Source organism: Peromyscus californicus, unplaced genomic scaffold (genome assembly GCF_007827085.1).
Source record: "Peromyscus californicus insignis strain IS unplaced genomic scaffold, ASM782708v3 Scaffold_5__1_contigs__length_169319896, whole genome shotgun sequence".
NCBI lineage: Eukaryota > Metazoa > Chordata > Mammalia > Rodentia > Cricetidae > Peromyscus > Peromyscus californicus.
Window position 1 is genome coordinate 10,460,618 of NW_026294573.1, and position 18,675 is coordinate 10,479,292.

At 49.3% G+C, this 18,675-nt stretch overlaps 1 protein-coding gene across 3 annotated transcripts in view; it reads right to left on the reverse strand.

Annotated features, from left to right (window-relative positions):
- Positions 1 to 11,015, reverse strand: part of H6pd (hexose-6-phosphate dehydrogenase/glucose 1-dehydrogenase) — a 34,205-nt gene extending 23,190 nt beyond the window's left edge. Inside the window, exons 1-2 of one of the 3 annotated variants that reach the window (XM_052715193.1) lie at positions 10,704 to 11,015; positions 1,964 to 2,102 (exon numbers count right to left, since the gene is read on the reverse strand). The gene's annotated coding sequence lies outside the window, so the exon portion shown is untranslated. Of the gene's footprint in view, positions 1 to 1,963; positions 2,103 to 3,484; positions 3,649 to 10,703 lie in introns of those variants that run through there. The other 2 variants (XM_052715194.1, XM_052715195.1) reach the window with 2 other exon arrangements.
- Between the last annotated feature and the right edge of the window lie 7,660 nt (positions 11,016 to 18,675).

Consider the following 18,675-nt stretch of genomic DNA (forward strand, 5'->3'; position numbering starts at 1 on the left):
CTTCTGTAAATCTTACTCTTACTCTGTGGCTTGCTGTGTATCGGGGTGGCAGGCCCCTAATGTCTTCCTCCTTCTCAATCTCTCTTCCCAGATTTCTCCTTCTATTTTTTTCTCTCTGCCTGCCTGCCCTGCCTGTCCTTTCTCCTGCCTCGCTATTGATTGTTCAGCTCTTTATTAGACCATCAGGTGCATTAGACAGGCCCAGTAACACAGCTTCACAGAGTTAAATAAACGCAACATAAACAAAAGTAACACACCTAAAAATAATATTCCCACACAGTTGAGGAGACTAGGAGGAGGAATGAGTTATGAAGCCATAAAGCTCCAGTCACCATGCTAAACCCTCTTTCTTAGTCAATCATGACCCGGGGAGGGGGTGTGGGCGAGGGGGTCCGAAGCACTGGGCTTAACCCTCCTTCTAGCTACAGGACCTTTGGAAAATAGTTAATCCATTTGGGTCCTGACTTCTTCATCTATAAAACATGCCAGAAACCAGGCACGGTGGCTCATGCCTATGATCTTAGCACTTGGGAGGTTGAAGCAGGAGAGTCAAAAGTTCAAGCCAGCTTGGGCTACAAATGGAGTCTGAGGTCAGTCTGGATAACTTAGACCCTGTCTCAAAATTAAGAATGAGAAAAGGGCTGAAGATCCCAGTCAGTGGTAGAGCATTTGTCTATCGGGGGTGAGGCCTGGGTCCAGTCTCTAGTACATTAAAAAAAAAATCCTGACAGATTCTGCTGACCTGAAAGAGGGAAGCGTTGTAAAGATGAGTAGAGATGAGGTTTGTGACCCAAACCAAAGCAAAACAAAAACATGCACAACCATGTATGAGGTCACATGCCTGTCATCCCAGCAGTCAGAACGCTAAGGCAAAATTACTAAAAGTTCAAGCCCAGCCTCGGCTACATAGTAAGACTGTCTCCAAACCAAAAAACAAACAATAACACTCTCTCTCTCTTTCTCCCCCCCTTCCTCCCACCCTCTCTTTCTCCCTCTCTCTCACTCCCCACCCCCAGATGGATGAGATGACTCAGTGGGTAAAGGCACTTCTTACTACTGAGCAGCATGGTGACCCAATTGCAGTCCCTGGAACCGCATGGTAGAAGGAAATTTGATTCCATTGAATTTGTTCCCTGAGCCCCACATGCATGCCATGGCAAGTAAATGGGTATGCATGCATGTAACACACACTAAATAAGAGTAATAAAAAGTTTTTTTAATGAATACTAGACAAATATTAACTAATTAGACGACTCAAATAGGCCAGGTATGGCGATGTGCCCCTATAACCCAGCACTTGGGAGGTGAAATTAGGGAGGTCAGAAATTCAGAGTCAGCTTCAAATATAAGTAGTTGGAGGCCCTGTCTGGAGGGGGGAGGGGAAGAAATTTAAATATAAAGTGATGTCCCACCCCAGAGTGGCATAACACCATTGCTGAGATACTGACCATTCCTCTGGGCTACAGAGCCAACCCCACCAAGCACTCTGGTGAGCAAAGTCTGTTACCAATCTCACAGTCAGCTTAGCCTGTAGTGGGTAGCTATTCCAGCTTTGATCTGGAAGTTCCAACCCCCATTGAGGCTTCGGTAACTGTCACACCTACAAGACGGGGCCAAGGGAGGACCCTGAAGACCTGAGATCCAGATGTGCCAGCTCTCTTGGTTCCTGGACCCTGGATGCTGGAGGTAGACCGAGCAGAGTTCTCCAGAGAACATTGCCGGACTGCGCCACACCTTTTCCAGACCCTGTAAGCTATCACTTCATTTGTAAGTTACCCCACAAAATAAACCTCCCTTTTAACTACATGGAGTGGCCTTAATAATTTCACCAATATCAGTCTCCCAGGATGAGGACAGTGAGAGCTGAGCCTGGCTCTCCGCCCTGCAGCTGCACCTCCCGCTGCTGCAGAGGCTACCTTTGAGGGGTTTCGCACTGAGAGGAAGGGGCTATGAAATAACCTACCAGAGCTGCGCACACGATGCTGGATGTTGGTCAAGAGGCAGGAAACCAAATGCCCACTTAGGAATTTTCTTCTCCCTTGCTTTCTTCTTTGTCTAATTAAGCAATCAGTCAGGAAACCATTGCTAAACAGTCCGAGAAGCTGGAGAGAAGGACAGAGACGTCAACATGGACACTGGAAAACATCTTTCTCAGCCATACTTTTACCCTCATCCTCCATAACCACACAACCTTGAAGAGGGCATTTAATCTGGCAAGGTCTCAGCTTCCTCGCCAGGGAAGTAAACTAAGTATGTCCAGGTAGTTTACTGGCCCTTGGTCCCATGCTTTCCAGGGAGGTCCCCACTCTACTATCAAGGAGACGCCACCACCTATCTATATAGGCAGGGAAGTGCTAGGGGAGACAGAGACCTCTGTGGGTCACAGGGCCAAGAGATATAAAGCCAAGTCTACAACCTGGTCTACAGAGTGAGTTCCAGGACAGCCAGAGATACACAGAGAAAGCCTGTCTCAGAAAACCAAACAAGCTAAGGAGAGTGTGGAGAATACAATTTCATATATAACAAATTGTGTTGTTCAAGAAACGGCTGGAACAGGACATGGTGACTCAAGCCTACAATCTCAGCCGTTGGGAGTCAGGAGGATTGTGAGTTCAGGGTTAGCCTGGGCTACATAGCAACCCCAAATCAAAAGAAAGAAAAGCAAGGAAAAATAAGAGAGAGGATAGAGGCTGGAGAGAAGGCTCAGAAGTTTAGAGCATTTGCTGCTCTTGCAGAGGGCCCAGTCCCAGCACCCACATGGTGGCTCACAACCATCCTTAACTCCAGTTCCAGGGAAACCTACACCAAGCATCACATGGTGCTCATATGAACATGCAGGCAAAATACTCTAACACACAAAATAAAATAAGTAAAAAAGAGGTGGAGTCAGCAAGCAGGAAGACAGGTGGGCCTCCTTTGGGTGACAACGCACCGCTCTGACAGGCTCAATTTAGAATTAGGACTGAGTGTGCACACAAGGATCTTATTTCAACACTCTTGGCTCTCCAACTCCCAACTAAGAAAGGCCCTGCTAACATTCCAAAAGGTGAAAGACTGACTTGGCCATGGTGAACAGAAGAGTCCAGTTCCATCTTCCATTTACTCTCACAGGAAAGGGGGACATGGCCAGCCAGCCTACAGCTGTCCCTGCCCAGGCCAGCAGAGAAAGAAGCATGGGGTTGGTGCTGTTGGCTAGCCATAGCAGTGAGAGGGAAAATCAGGGGTCATTACACACACACACACACACACACACACACACACACACACACACACAGACCCTTTCCTAGCTCTCACAGATGCCTTGACAAAGCTGACTCCTGGGGGTGGGGCTAGAAGAAGGGATACTCCTCAAATCACGGCCCAGAAATCTGGACTTTTTAAAAGAACTGGGAAGGAAGCAAGAATTCAAATGAAAGAACATTTATAAAACCATCCCTACCAGCCAAAGGTCCCCTCTAGTTCTGAGGTCCGATATCAGACTCACCAGTTCAGGCAAACAGGAGTGTCAATCAACCTTGAGCTGCATTTGGTCCTCTGCGGCCAATCTGGAGACCTGGGCTTCCAGACCAAGCTCTTCTCTACACTCAAAGAGCCCTTTCCCTGGCCTCCTCAGATGGCAGCTGGAAGCAGTGAGGGCACCCAAAACCCCTTTGTACCTGTTTGCAAGATTTGATTGCTAAATTTCTGGGTGTTTTCCCAACGGGTTGTCAAGCATAGCCATTACCAAATCAAAGTTAGATGAATGAATAACCAACTGAATTCCATTAAGAACAAAGGTCAATACGCCTCCTACATAGTAGCTGTTCAAAGTTGACCAGCCAGTTGCTATCTGTGTGGCCAAGGCTGTATTTCCAGTTTGGACTCCCCCACCTCACCTCTAGAGTGGTCAATCAACCCACACTCTGATCCTCTGGTCACATTAGTTGAATGCTGACTAGGCTTAACCACATCAAAATCCAACTGGTTTACTGACCAAAAAATCTAGCTTCTTCCCTCCCCTCCCCCTCCTCTTCCCTTCTTTCCTCTCCCCTCCTCTCCCCTTCTCTCCTTCCCTTCAGGTTTGTGTTTCTTTGTTTTTGAGACAAAGCATCTCCACGTAGCCCAGGCTGGCCTCCACTTGCCATCCTCCAGCCTCATCCTCCCTGGCACAGGGATTACAGGCAGGTACTACCACACCTCTCAACCTGCTTCAAATGCAGTTCCCACAAGCCCCCGTAAACGTACACACGTTCAGATCACAAACCTTAGAGGTGTCTGGTCTGTTGGAAAACACTAATGTCGACCTTCAGGTTATATTTGGGGGCAGCTATAGGTCCCCATCACCAGGCCTGATAACCTGAGTTCAGCTCACAGGATGGAAGGAGAGATCCAACTCCAGTACCTGTCCTTTGATCTCCACATGTGGACACACGTGTGCACACACAAACACAGTAAAAGTTACAGAGGTTTGGAGCACAGTGTTCTGCTATCACCTCTGCCTGCTTTACTACAGAAGGCCCTTCCTCCCTCTTACAGCTTCCTCTGGCTCCTGCAGAGTTGAGTCGGCCCAGGGGCCAGAGCGACCCTCCCAGGGTTGGTATCATGCCAGTTCTCTGTTCACAGGTCTGTCTGGAGGGGCGACACAGTCTAGCTTCTCCCTATCACTTCTATGACCTCTTGTACTATTCTGCCCATCCTCCTGCCTCCAGCCTTTGTACTGGCTCTTGTCTCTGTCTGGCCTACTTTCCCCCACAGGTGCCCACGTGGTGCATTCCTTCACTAACTGCAGCAAGACCATTTGCTCAGTCGGGCTCTCTCAGACCACTCCACAAAATACTAGAACTGCCACTCCACTTCATGCCTCCTCCCCGCTCTACTTCCCTCTGTAGTTTTTTCTTCCCCTCCCTTCCTGCCTCCTCCCCCCCTCCCTCCCTCCCTCCCTCCCTTCCTTCCTTCCTTCCTGGCTTCATGGATCCTAGGCTGCCCTCAAACTTGCTATATAGCTGAGGATGACCTTGAATTTCCCTGAAATTATTTTATGTGTGTGGGTGTTTTGTATGTTTGTGTGCCACACACATGCCTGGGGCCTGCAGAGGCCAGAATAGGGCTTGGGGTGCTCTGGAATGGGAGTTATAGACAGGTGTGAGCTGCCATGTGGGTGCTGGGAATTGAACCCAGGTCCTCTGGGAGAGCAGCCAGTGCTCTTAACTGCTGAGCCATCTCTCCTGCCCTATGAACTTCTGCTCTCCCCGCCCCCCCCCCCCCCACCGTCTCCTGAATGCTAGGGTGACAGGCATGTGTCACCAGGTTTAGTTTTGTGCAGTGCTGGATGTGTAACATATGCTAGGCAAACACTCCACCAACTGAGCTACATCCCCAGCTACTGTGGGATGGTCTGTATGTCAAATGTGTTGCTGATTGGTCAATAAATAAATCACTGATTGGCCCGTGGCCAGGCAGGAAGTATAGGCGGGACAAGGAGGAGAATAGAGCTGGGAAGTGGAAGGCTGAGGGAGGAGACACTGCCAGCCGCCATCAGGATAAGGAAGATGTAAAGTACCGGTAAGCCACAAGCCACGTGGCAAGGTATAGATTAATAGAAATGGATTAATTTAAGCTGTAAGAACAGTTAGCAAGAAGCCTGCCACGGCCATACAGTTTGTAACCAATATAAGTCTCTGTGTTTACTTGATCGGGTTTGAGCGGCTTGGGACTGGCGGGTGAGAGATTTGTCCAGACTGTGGGCCAGGCAGGAAAACTCTAGCTACAAATGGCGTCCAACGTGGTGGCAAGAGTTTCCACCTAAAAACTGAAAAAAAGGATTCTAAAACGGAACTAAAAACAGTTCCTAATTGTCTCTCTCAAATGAGCGGCAGCTGCCGGTTTGAGCTACTGGTGGGTTCCTAGTGTGCGCGCTCGACCTGCCGCCATATGGCGGGAATGAGGCCTCTGCAAGTGGCACATTAAGCTACATTGTGGATTTAGCCTTTGTTAGTACAAAACAAAAAAAGAGGTTTCTGGGCTACACGCTGCTTGGATAAAAGCATAGACCCACGATGGCTCCCAGAGCTGGCGGTAAGCATACCGCCGCCATGTTGGGAAGCTGAGGTGGGCGGAGCCAGCAGCCACAGCACCAGCGCCGTTTCAGGCTTAGAAGGCTGCAGTTCAAAGCAATAGGCTCAAGCTAATATAAAAAAATAAGCCACGTAAAGATGGCTACCACACAAAGAATCTGGATTATGTTCTCTTTGATATTTGTAACTAAAGAAAAACATTTGATTACAAAAGCTGTTGAGTTATGCCAAAATGTATATTTTAAAGGTACCTTGACTTCAAAATTTGGATATAAGGATATGTTGCTTTGGAAAGGAGATTCTGCTTTTGTTCCCACAGAAAGCCAGAGGCTATGGATTTGTTCCAGATTAAGACACATCAGGTTTGACCAGCCAAGACCCCCTGAAAGGTCTCCGATGACACCATGGCCCAGATGATCCAACATCCAGAACCGTTTCAAAGCAACTGGCTCAGACGATACAACCTCATGGACTACTCCATAATCCTAAAATATTCTTTGTGTCCCCATAAGATACAGCGCCCCCCTCCAGCAGGAAGTAGTAAGAGAAGCTACGCCCAAATTCCCAAATATACCAAGTTGACTTTGGAGATGTGTAAAGGTTAAAACCTTCCTTTTTAAGAAAAGAAAAGGGGAAGTACTGTGGGATGGTCTGTATGTCAAATGTGTTGCTGATTGGTCAATAAATAAATCACTGATTGGCCCGTGGCCAGGCAGGAAGTATAGGCGGGACAAGGAGGAGAATAGAGCTGGGAAGTGGAAGGCTGAGGGAGGAGACACTGCCAGCCGCCATCAGGATAAGGAAGATGTAAAGTACCGGTAAGCCACAAGCCACGTGGCAAGGTATAGATTAATAGAAATGGATTAATTTAAGCTGTAAGAACAGTTAGCAAGAAGCCTGCCACGGCCATACAGTTTGTAACCAATATAAGTCTCTGTGTTTACTTGATCGGGTTTGAGCGGCTTGGGACTGGCGGGTGAGAGATTTGTCCAGACTGTGGGCCAGGCAGGAAAACTCTAGCTACACCCAGCCCTAGGTCTCTAACACTTCCGAGGACCCTGTATGATGATTACATGGAGCTTGCTTACTGCCTGCCACTCTTTCTCCCGAGAAATCAAGTCCAGCCTGAACAAGGAGAGGTACGTTCATCTTACTGCAGCATCTCCGGCATCCCAAACAGGGCCAAGCAGTCAGCATGCCCCAGTGATGTCTGCTAAACAAATACCATTTGCACAGGATCGCTGTAACCTCAGTACAAGATGCCTAGGACTGAATGATGGCATGAAAACAATACGTTGTAACGGCCACTTCAGGCACTGTGACAGTGCAACCCACCAGCAGCTGCTTCTTGCTTATACCAAGACTATTTGGTGAGTGTGAGCTATTTATGGTGCATACGCCATATGCCAAATGCTAGGCCTCTTTTACTCCTCCCACAATTCTGTGAGGTAGGTACCATCATCAACCATTTGTGTAGCAGAGAACTAAGACACAGAAAGGTCAACTACCTTGCTGAAGGTCAGACAAGTCAGAGGTGACAGCAATGGTTGTAGCACTGACCTCCAATGCCGCTATCAAATGTGCGGCTAAAGGCTGGGAAGACGGCTCGGCAATCCAGATCACTTGCTATTCTTGCAGAGGACTCAGGTTCAGTTCCCAGCACCCACACGACGGCTCATAACAACCTGTAACTGCAGTCCCAGAGGACCCAGCAACCTCTTTTGGTCTCTGCAGGCATTGCACACATGTGGTGCTCATACATACATGCAGACAAAAACTCCTACACAGAAATAAAAAAAATATAAACCTTTTTAAAAAAGAGAGAGCGAGAAGAAAGAAAATGTGTGGTGATATCCCCAAGCAACAATGTGGCCCACAGCTTGGTGTAGCATCACTGGCTTTCCTCACAGTGGCGACTCACACAAACCAGCTGGCCAGGCACTGCTCGAGGTTGTCACGTTACCCCAGACACTAATGGCCTCTCACTGGTCTCTGCTAAGGCCCCATGTCCACTTGCCTAATAGTGACTTGTATGCCCTCCTTCTGATATTAGAAAGACAGGGAGTTGATATCCTAGTAAAACCTGAAAGGCCCTGTGGGCTAAGACACTGAGTATACAATCTGGAATTCAACTCTGTGCCTCCCTGCAGCTGGTGACCCGAGACGGTATTTAACTTCTTTGTTCCTCAACCACAGAACAGAAAAGCAAGTCCATTATAAGCACACACGAAGATGATCCGTGTAAGGCACTTTAGCGCAGTGCTTGGCAAGCCGTAGGCTCTCATGAAATGCTAGCTTCTACCCCTGAACATGAGCATCATGAAGGCACTTCCCTCAATGCCTCAAATACAATTAACCACCTTGCTACAGGAAAACTGCAAGGCACGGCTCCTAAGAGCTCAGCTGGCTCCCCTGATCATGCTGACTGAAGAGCTGCAGGGCTGGGATGGCCCCTTCTTAGATCTTGAGAAATCTACCATCTGGCCAGAAGAAGAGTATGACAGCCGGGTTATGTCTGTAATCCCCTAACTGAAGAAGCTGAGGGAGAAGGATTGAGAGCTTGAGACCAGCCTGGGATACAAAACAAGACCTTGTCCCAAAAAACCGCAGCAGGGCTGGAGAGATGACTCAGCAGTTACGGGTGCCTGCTGCTCTTGCAGAGGACCTGAGTTCCATTCCCAGCATGTACACTGCAGCTCACAACCATCTGTAACTCCAGCCCTCGCCTGGCCTCCAAGGGTTCCAGGCACATATGTGGTACACAGATATGCACGGAGATAAAACACCCAACCACACATATACAATAAATAAGTAAAATGAAAACAAAACAAATGGGGGTGGGGGAGGGGAGGACTAGAGAATTTGCTCAGCAGTTAATAGCATTTGCTGTTCTTGTAGAGACCTAGGTTCAGTTCCTAGCACCAACATGGCAGTTCACAGTAACTCCAGCTCCAGGGGCTCCAGCTCCCTCTTCTGTTCTCCACAGGCATGCACACACGTACACACGTACATACAAATAAAATAAACGGGGCTGGAGAGATGGCTCAGTGGTTAAGAACACATGCTGCTCTTGCCGAGGACTCGGGTTTGATTCCCCACGTCCACACGGTAGCTCATAACCATCTATAGCTCCAGTTCCAGGAGCGCTCAAACCCTCTTCTAGACTCAGTGAACATTGCACACACCGCATACTGACATGCAGGCAAAATACTCACACTCACATTTTTTTTAACCTTTAAAAAATAACACATTATTTGAAAAGAAATAAAAACTGGGCTGTAGCTCACAGGTTTGGGGCTTGCCTAGCATGGATGATGTCCTAGGTGGAAAAAAATGACACCAAAGAGTCAAAAGAGGAAGGCTGTAAGTGTGTGGCGCTAACCCCCCGGCTTCATTCTAGATTATTTTCCCTGGCTGTGAAATGGGGACAAACAACCTCATTTTAATAGCTGGCCAGAAGAGAGCAGATCAGGGAACAAAACATACTTCGTGAGGCCATGATGTAAGAGATCTTCCTGACTTTACAAACCAGGACAGCTGCTCTAGCAGGTCTGGAGGACTGCGCCACAGATGCTAAAGCAGTCTTCGTAAGTCTCCTTTTTGGTTTTGTTTTAGTTGGAGAAAAGAGTGTGGCTAGGTAGCCCAGGCCGGCCTGACTCAATGTTCTGCTGCAGGCTCAGAAATGCTGGGATAATGGGTGGGCCCTACCAGCCCATCTTTCCTTTCCTCTTTAAATGGTCCCTGATCTACCCAAAGAGCCAATAGTAATCTGTTGTTTTCAGTTAAACTGTCTTGTATAAAAAAAAAAAAAAAGTTGTTGTTGTTATATCCAAAACTCTTTTAAAATGAGCCGTGCTCAAATCAAACACAACATTTTTTTTTTAAAGGTAGGGTCTCATTGTGGGACTAGCCTAGAGTGCTCAGAGATCTTCCTGCCTCTGCCTCCTGCCTCTGCTCCTCTCCCTCCAAGTGCTGGGATTAAAGGTGTACACCACTACGCCCTTCTTAAACAGGCGCTTTTCTGTGATGTGTTCCCAAAGTAAAGATGAGCCTCATCAACTCAAAAGAGTCGGTCAGCCATGCTTCACGGCAGACTATAGGGGTCCTGGTTTTCCAACTGGTTACCTTTTAAGGGCCACAAAGGAAGGGGTGGACTACCTACTAAATCAGCTGTATGGAACTTTCAGTTCTTTGCTTCCGGCTAAGCATTCAGGGCTGGGAAAGACGACTTTCGGAGGCTCCATGCCTCTGGAAAAGAATTTGCGGGGTCGGTATTTAGAGAACGCTCATGCGATAGCAGCTGCCAAAGTTTAAGCATTGGGAAATCACCAGCTTGCTCTCTGCAGCACGTTCCGGGAAGCCTAGGGACAAGGGCGCGCTGGGCCCCCAGGGCTGCCAGGGAAGGGGCCTGGCCGCCTCCTACTGGCCCGCCACCTAACTGCACCGCATCCCCAGGCCCTGCAGGGGTGGGGTGGGGTGGGGTGGGGTGGGGAGATGATGCCTTTATTCCGCGCAAGGAGGGGCGTGCGGGTGGAGGGTCGGTGACTCGGGCGAGCAGTTGGACCCCAGCCGCCCCCGTGGCCAGCTGACTGGCGTGCCTTCGGGTGAAAGAAGTGCGCAGCCCAGAGCAAGCAGGGGGGTGCAGCTTACTTCATCTCGCTCCTCCGGGAAGTGGCCCGGGCTGGCTAACAGGACAGGCGACAGGAGGCTGGGGCGTTGGGGGGACCTGGGACCCCCTGCCCATGTTTCGTCTTCGGCAGGTGCGCGCTTCACGCGGGGCCGCGCCTCGGTGCTCCGAGAGCGCCCGGGCGCGAGGCCAAGTTCAGCCTGGGACGCCGCAGTTTTTCAGGCTGCGTAGCGACAGGGCCCAGCGGGCAGGCCTCAGGCCACCGCGGCCCCGCGCTGCGCTCACTCGGGCGCCAGGAGCGCGCGCAGCGGGGCCAAGGGCGAGGCGCGCGGAGGAGGCGGGGCCTCGGGCCTGGGCACGCCCCCTATCTCGCGGGCGCGGTGGCGGAGGCGGGGCCTTCGAGTGCTTCCTGGCGTCCTGCTGCTATGCTTGCAGGCATGGTCTTTTCTCTTACCTGAGTCATTCTCTCAGTGGCAGGGCTGCCCTGCTGCGCGGAGACGCGCGTGTGCCCCTGAAGATGCTAGGGGTGGAGATAGTGGATGTGTCATTGAGAAGATTCAGAGGATGAGCAGTGTCTCTGGCTTGTGGTCTGGAACCTTCCCCAGGCCTCATGGTCCCTCATCTGTAGAGTGAACAGCTTGATCCACTAGGCATTCCCGTACCCAGAGGAGTGAGTTAAACGCTGGGAGTGCACGCTCTTGCTACACCTTCGCCAGTCAGCTCCAGATCTCTGACACCCCCTAATTTACAGAGTCTTGGGACTGTTTCTGTGTTCTTCTGTAAATGATGGTAGTGAGAGTGTGGGCCAGATGATGAGGGTTAGCTTGTGCCTGTGTGGCTTTAAGTAAGACAGGAAATAAAAGGATGCTTTAGGTAGAGAGCAGCAAGTATTTAAAAGACAGCTTTTGGCTCCATCCCAAGGTGCCCTGTTCTCAACCTCATGCCCATTTTAATTCTAACCTTACAGTGTCCCCCATGACCCCTGACACTGAAGATGAAGCTGTTTCTTCCTCTGTGACCCTTAATCTCCGCAGAACTCAAGCCACTTTGGGTGGAGGAAGGCAGGGATGGTGCTGTACTCACGGCAGGATGCCCTTGGCCACCTCCTAGATGAGGGTGCCCATCTTTACTCTTGGAGCATCACAGCTCTGTTCCTTCTTGAGAGGCTCCTCCCAGACACCCCACTGACTGCATGAAAGGCTGCATGGTCACCTCTGAGCCTGCCACCTGGAGAGGGAACTCTGGTGTGAGAAGAAACATGAACCAGCCCTTTCTTTCACTATGGTTGCTCTCCAAGTATCACTAGCAGGGGGAATTTGTCAGGACCAGAAGAACCAACAGGCATGATTACCACATGGGATGTTGGGCAAGAAGGTTCCAGGAAGGCTGGGGAGCTAAGGGAAGCTGGGGCCCACTGTCACCACGCCCAGGGCCACCAGGAGGCCTGAAGAAAAGACTGCTGATCCTCAGCAAGGATTGAGGTCACATTGAGTGCAGTCTGAGGTGGGACATGGGGCAAAGTGCCAGGCCTAGACCTGGAAGTGAGGGTCTAAGGCAGGGGTCAGCCACACTGGACTCAGCTGATGTCAAGAGTCTTAGCCTAGAGCCCTCCCCACATTCCCTAGTCCTGTGAGACACAACCAGGACCAGGGAAAGTGTACATGGGAGAGGACAGATATCCAGAGGTTGAGATGAGCAGGGTTCTTCACAGACCTCTATGTGGCCATCATAGAGTGTCATCTCTGCTTACTTTGAAGACATCTTTTAAAACATCCCCAAACCAATTTAGCTGTGACCGGCTTGATCGGAAACACGTGTGTGTCCCCTATGTGGTGAGGACGGCGCTGGGGAAGGAATGAGCCTGTCATCATACACCCCCGCTGGACCGTTGCTCCCACGTTGTTCTAAGTTGCTGAGTTTCTCCGCCCTCCCCCTCATCTGTGTCTGTGTGTGCACACGTGTAGGTCAGAGGTCATCGATCGGGTGCCTTCCTTTATCTTTCTACACTTTTTTAAAAAATATGTATTTATTTTATTTCACATGCATGACTGTTTTGCTTGCATGTATTTATGTGCACTGCATGTGTACTTGGTGCTGGTAGATGTCAGAAGAGGGCATCAGATCCCAAAAATCTGGAGTTACAGATCATTATAAGCCACCATGTGGGTGCTGGAAACTGAACCGGGTCTTCTGCGAGAGCAACAGTGCTCTTCGTGCCTCATCTAAGAAGCCTAAGCCAATGTCATAAAGATTTTTCTGTGTATGGTACTGTGGATGAAATCCAGGGCCTCATGTACACTAGAGCAAGTATTCTGCCACATAGCCACACCACAGAGCCAAATCACTGAGCCACACCACAGAGCCAAATCACTGAGCCACACCACAGAGCCACACCACAGAGCCACACCACAGAACCACACCACAGAGCCACACCACAGAGCCACACTACAGAGCCACACCACCAAGCCATACCACTGAACCAAATCACTGAGCCACACCACAGAGCCACACCACTGAGCCACACCACAGTCTTGCCAGGGAAATGTGTGCTTTGCATTCTATCCTAGAAGTTAATCCTTTAGGCTTCTATGTTTAGGTTTGTTTTCTGTTTTTGTCTTTTTCATTACTGAGGATAAAACCCAGGACGTTGAGCCTATGACAAAAGCAATCTACCACCGAGCTACCCCGCTAGCCCAACATACGTTTCAGATCATTCTTAGTTAACTTCTGTGGCACGTGGACATCTGCCTGTCTCAGGATTCACATGGTGTACCTTTGAAGCATTTGCTCACAGACACACAACGCACACATGACCAAAACGCTTATCCCACCCCGTGCGACTGACCCAGGAAACCAGTACCTGACAAATAAAAGACCCTCATGACAACTGTCCATAGAGGGAGGGCACACTGAGGAGTCACAGACACCAAGCCCAGGTGCTGGGGAGTGGGGGTCCCTTCGCTCTGCACATGACCAATATGACTGGGAGGATGTTCGTCTGCGGAGCACTGCAATACGTTAGGACAGAAGGGGCACGAGAGCAATGTGGCTCTTGCTGGAGCCAGATGGAGGGGGTAGAATCCCAAACTTGATTTGAGGCTTCCTAGGAGTGGGGAGCAAAGGGAAAAGCGGGGAGAGAGAGAGAGAGAGATCAGGAGCGGTTGGCCTGAGTGCGAGCCAGGGCGGGACCTTGGGTAAGAAAAGAGAAGCACCTGCCCTCAGGGCTGCCACCCCTTGCCTTGAGCTTCAAGGGGGAAGCAGGATGAGCTCTCAGCTGGCAGACGCCACAGAAAGATAAAAGTGCTGGCAGATGCTCCAGACATCACTGCACCAGCAAGAGCTGCATCGTAGCCTGTGGGCCAAGAGAAGACACAGCCCAGCTATGGCCGAGCAGCTGGCAAGCCTAGGGTCCTGCGGGAAGTACAAGGCATCCTTGTAGGGGAAATGTGATGGTCAGCAGGACCTCATGCGACAGCGGCTTCTCCAGGAAGCAGGCTCTGTCTGCCTTTCCCCAGCCTGCCACTGCAGTGGCCTGGTCCGGGGCCAAGAGTTTGGAAGTCTCTGGTGAGCCAGCAGTTCCCAAGTGGCTGCAGGGTCACAGCGGGAGACAGGTCCACACTCAAAGGCTCCTTGCATTCCTCTTGTGCTGGAAATGCAGGTAAGGCACCCCTAAGACACCCCTCATCCATTCGGCCAGTAGCACCTGCCAAGCTCTGCCAGGCTCGGGGCATAGGCAAGGGCTCTGTTCTCAGGCAGCCCGCAGTCTGTTCTCTGACTGCATGAGGAACAGACAGAAATCAAATGGGGAATCAGAGTGTGGCCCGTGCCAGGAAGGAAATACGACTGAGTGACGGGTTGGGTCTCACTGGGTGCTTCGAGATGAGATCTGGAGGTGACATTGAAGGACAGGGGCTGGTGAACAAAAGCTGGGGGAAAATGTCCCAGGAAGAACACATACAAAGGCCCAAGCTAGGATCAGCTTGGCACCACAAAGAGCCAAAAGGCGGCTAGCACCATCTGGTCCCTGAGCAGAGGCTTCCTGAGGGCAGGGTCCGTGATGCACAGGACCTGGGAAACCACACTGAGACACGTGGGATTGATTCCAGTTGCCAACAGAAGGCTCTGTGGGGTGTTAGATGAGAGAGAGGCACAACTGATTTTCACGTTAGAAGTCTTTCGTAGCTGGGACTTGGTGGAGATAGGAGAATGCAGAGTTCAAGGCCAGCCTGGGCTACAATGTGAACCCAGAGTACAGAGCTCAGGCTCTGTCTCAAAACGAGTAAATGAATAAGGGCTGGGGATGTAGTCCAGTTGCTGGAGTGCTGGCCTAGCATGCAGGAAGCCCTGGTTTTGGTCCCCAGTACCTCATAAACCAGGTGTGGTGGCACATGCCTGTAAAGCCAGCACTGGGGAGGTGGCTGCAGGGAGACCAGAAGTTCACTGTCATCTTTGGCTACCTGAGGTCAGCCTGTGCTTTATGGGATCCCGTCTCACAAATAAATAAATAAATAAATAAATAAATAAATAAATAAATAAATAAATAAATAAGAAGCAAGATGTTTTAGGCTCTTGGGTTACAGAGAAGCACGTTGGGTAGAACTCATAGTAGGGCCATTCAGGCTAGCTGCACAGCTCCAAGGTGCATTGGTTGGGCATGGTATCGCATGCCTTTAGTCCTGGCACCTGAGGAGGCAGAGGCAGGTGGGTCTCTCAGAGTTTGGGGCCAGCCTGGCCTACATAGTGAGTTCCAGGCCAGCCAAAACTACATAGAGAGACCCTCTCCCTAACAAACAAATAAGCAAACGTAAGTTTGGGGCTGGAGATGTAGTTCCATAGTAGAGTACTTGCCTAGCATGTATGAGGCCTGGGTTTTGATCTCCAGAACTGACAAGGAGGGCTGCTGTAGATTCTTCATATTCCAGCACGGCGGGGAAAACAGGTCCAGAGACAACTGACATGGAAAGATGGTATTGTTTTCAAAGTCCCCAACAGGGGGAAGGAGGATACCACACTAGGAAGTGTCTGGGTTGCTCACGAGGTAAAGCAAGCAAGAGGAGAGTGTGCAGGTCTCTGCAACGAGGAATAACGGCTCAGGGTAAGCAGGTCTGTGAATGGACAGGTGCTCTAGGCAGGAAAGCCCCTTTAGTCCGTTTCCTACCACGGTAATGAACTTGCGACCTGTCCTTTATAATGAAAACAGAATTATTTAGTTCATAGTGGGGTTTTTTTTTGGGGGGGGTCATTGGTTTGTTTCTGTTTTTGTTTTTTGGGACAGGGTTTCTCTGTGAAACAGCTCTGTCTGTCCCAGAACTCACTTTGTAGACCAAGCTGGCCTTGAACTCACAGAGATCCACTTGCTTCCACCTTGCTGGCATCTCCTATACCCAGCTAGTTCATAGTTTTCAAAGGATCAAGAACATGGCATTCCAGCTGGGCGGTGGTGGCACACGCCTTTAATCCCAGCATTCGGGAGGCAGAGGTAGGTGGATCTCTGTGAGTTCGAGGCCAGCCTGGGCTACAGAGTGAGTTCCAGGAAAGGCGCCAAAACTACACAGAGAAACCCTGTCTCGAAAAGCCCCCCCCAAAACAACAACAACAAACAAACAAAAAAACATGGCATTCCTTTGGCAGCACCAAATGGTAGCCAGCATCATAACAGAATCATGTGTGCAGGGGACAGATCCCAGAGAGACGAGAAGTTAGAAAATGCATAGGACAGACTTTCCCTTTTTTAACAAACTGCCTTTGCAAGAATGACCAGGAGCCCATGAGAACTGCCTTAATCCCCTCTGAGGGCAGAGGCTAAGCACCTGCAAACCCCACCTCCCTCCCAACATCACCTCAAGCTTCCAACACACATGCTTGTATAGCATGGCCTGCCCCCTGCTGTCTGTGCTCCAGTGATGAAGGCAGAGACATGATGATCTGATGATCTTGGAATGAGGGGGCAGTGTGGGGCTCCAGGTTGTTCAGTTTGCATATAAAAAGCTCCCAGGCAAACTCTTGGCAACTTCTGTTAACTAACTTGACCTGAGGTTCAGGGCCTTCTGTGTCAGCAGGGCTTCAGATATCAGAACACCAGAAATACACAATATATACTGGACTCCTGGGTTCTGTGGCATGGCCCTAGGGAGGAGAAATTAGCAAGACTGACTGATAGACAGACATCTATCAGGAAAGAGGAGAACCCAAAGCCAAAGCCTGCAAGTGAGTTCCCTGGCCATGTTTTTTATTTTGTTTTAAGTTTCTTTTAAGGGAACTGCAGAGATGGCTCAGTGATTAAGAGCACTGGCTGCTTTTTCAGAGGACCTGGGTTCAATTTCCAGCACCCACGTGGTGGCTCACAACCATCTGTAACTCCAGTTCCAGAGGATCCAGTGCCCTCTTCTGGCCTCCATGGACATCAGACACACGTGTGGTGCACAGATATACCTGCAGCCAGAACACCTACATATGTAAAGTGAATAATTTAGAAGCACACATACATCAGACTCTCCTGATTGTGGAAATAATTGCTTCCTAATTTTTTGTTTTATTAAATCTCATTTTATTGAATTTAAATATATATATATATATATATATATATATATATATATATATATATGCCTATAACAATTTTTTAAGACACAGTATAGTTATGTAGCCCAGGCTAGCCTCAAACCTCCCACAATCCTGGGATTACAGATATGTGCCACACCTGAGCATGTCATTCTTATTTGTTTGCTTATTTATTTAGAGGCAGGATCTCACTATGGAGCCCAAGCCAGACTTGAACTTGTGAATGTCAGTTTCTGAAGTAGCTGCAATTACAGGTATATACCACCCCACCTAGCTGTTATTCTCCTTTTTAAATCAAAATTAAGAAAATAGAGTCCCCATATGACATGAAATAAGTGCTCAGTAATTAAAAAAAATGTTCTCCGGCTTTTGATGGCTCAGCTTCCTTGCAAGGAAGGACGTATGATGTTTTTGTGCCTGACCAAGAGCTATAAAGAATTCTGTACTGGTCAGGTTTTATTGTCCATCGACACAATCTGGAGTCTCCTGGGAAGAGAGAACCTTAATGAAAGAACTGCTCAGATCAGAGAGAATGTCTTGATTGATGGCTGCTGTGGGAGGGCTCAGCCCACTGTGGGAGGCACCATCCCTAAGCAAGTTGGCCCGGGCTGTGTAAGAAATCTAGCTGAGCTGAGCATGAGGTGGGCAATAAGCAGCATTCTCGCTTGGTTTCCGCTTCAGCTCAGCTTCAGCTGCTGTCCTGACTTCCCTCAGTGACGGACTGTGACCTAGAGAGTAAACCAATTACAGCCTTCCTTTCCTTGAGTCACTCTGTCATGGTGTTTATCACAGCAACAGAAAAGCTAACTAGAGCAGAGTCCTCTAGAAAATGACCTTGACCTGGTAAGAGACTCAATGAGCTGGGATGTCATAACACCTGGCGTCAATGCTTGCTGATCTAGATGTCACTCGGCATCTGCCGTGTGGGTGGAATATTGATTCTTGGTGAGAAATTGGATTGTGTGGTTTGGGGCAGATGAAGAAGGACTCAGGTGAGTTTTTTGACACTGGAGCAGGCAACAGCTTACTCAAAATGGGAAGGACAGGGCCTTACAGACGTATGCCTGTGCGTAACAATTCATGACCTAAATAATGATAGGGAAAGGATCTTTACCCTGTACCTTTTCTGGGGCTATTTGTAAATTAGCCAGGTTAAGAACCTCCTGTAATTTAGAAAAGGCATCAAAAACAAGTTTTTTTTATCTTTAGCAGTCAATAAAATATCATCCATAAGTCAATCACAATTAAATGTCAATGTTTAGGAATTGCCACAGGAACAGGCAAGCCAGGCTGTGTTGCTCCCATGAGAAGAATGGTTTTATTTACAGCTCTATGATCTTGTAATAGTCTCCATATTCCTGACTTCTTGTAGAGGCCAGTTGGAATCTCAGGATTCTTGTGAAATTATAGCTATATCCATCACCAGAATCCGGTAGT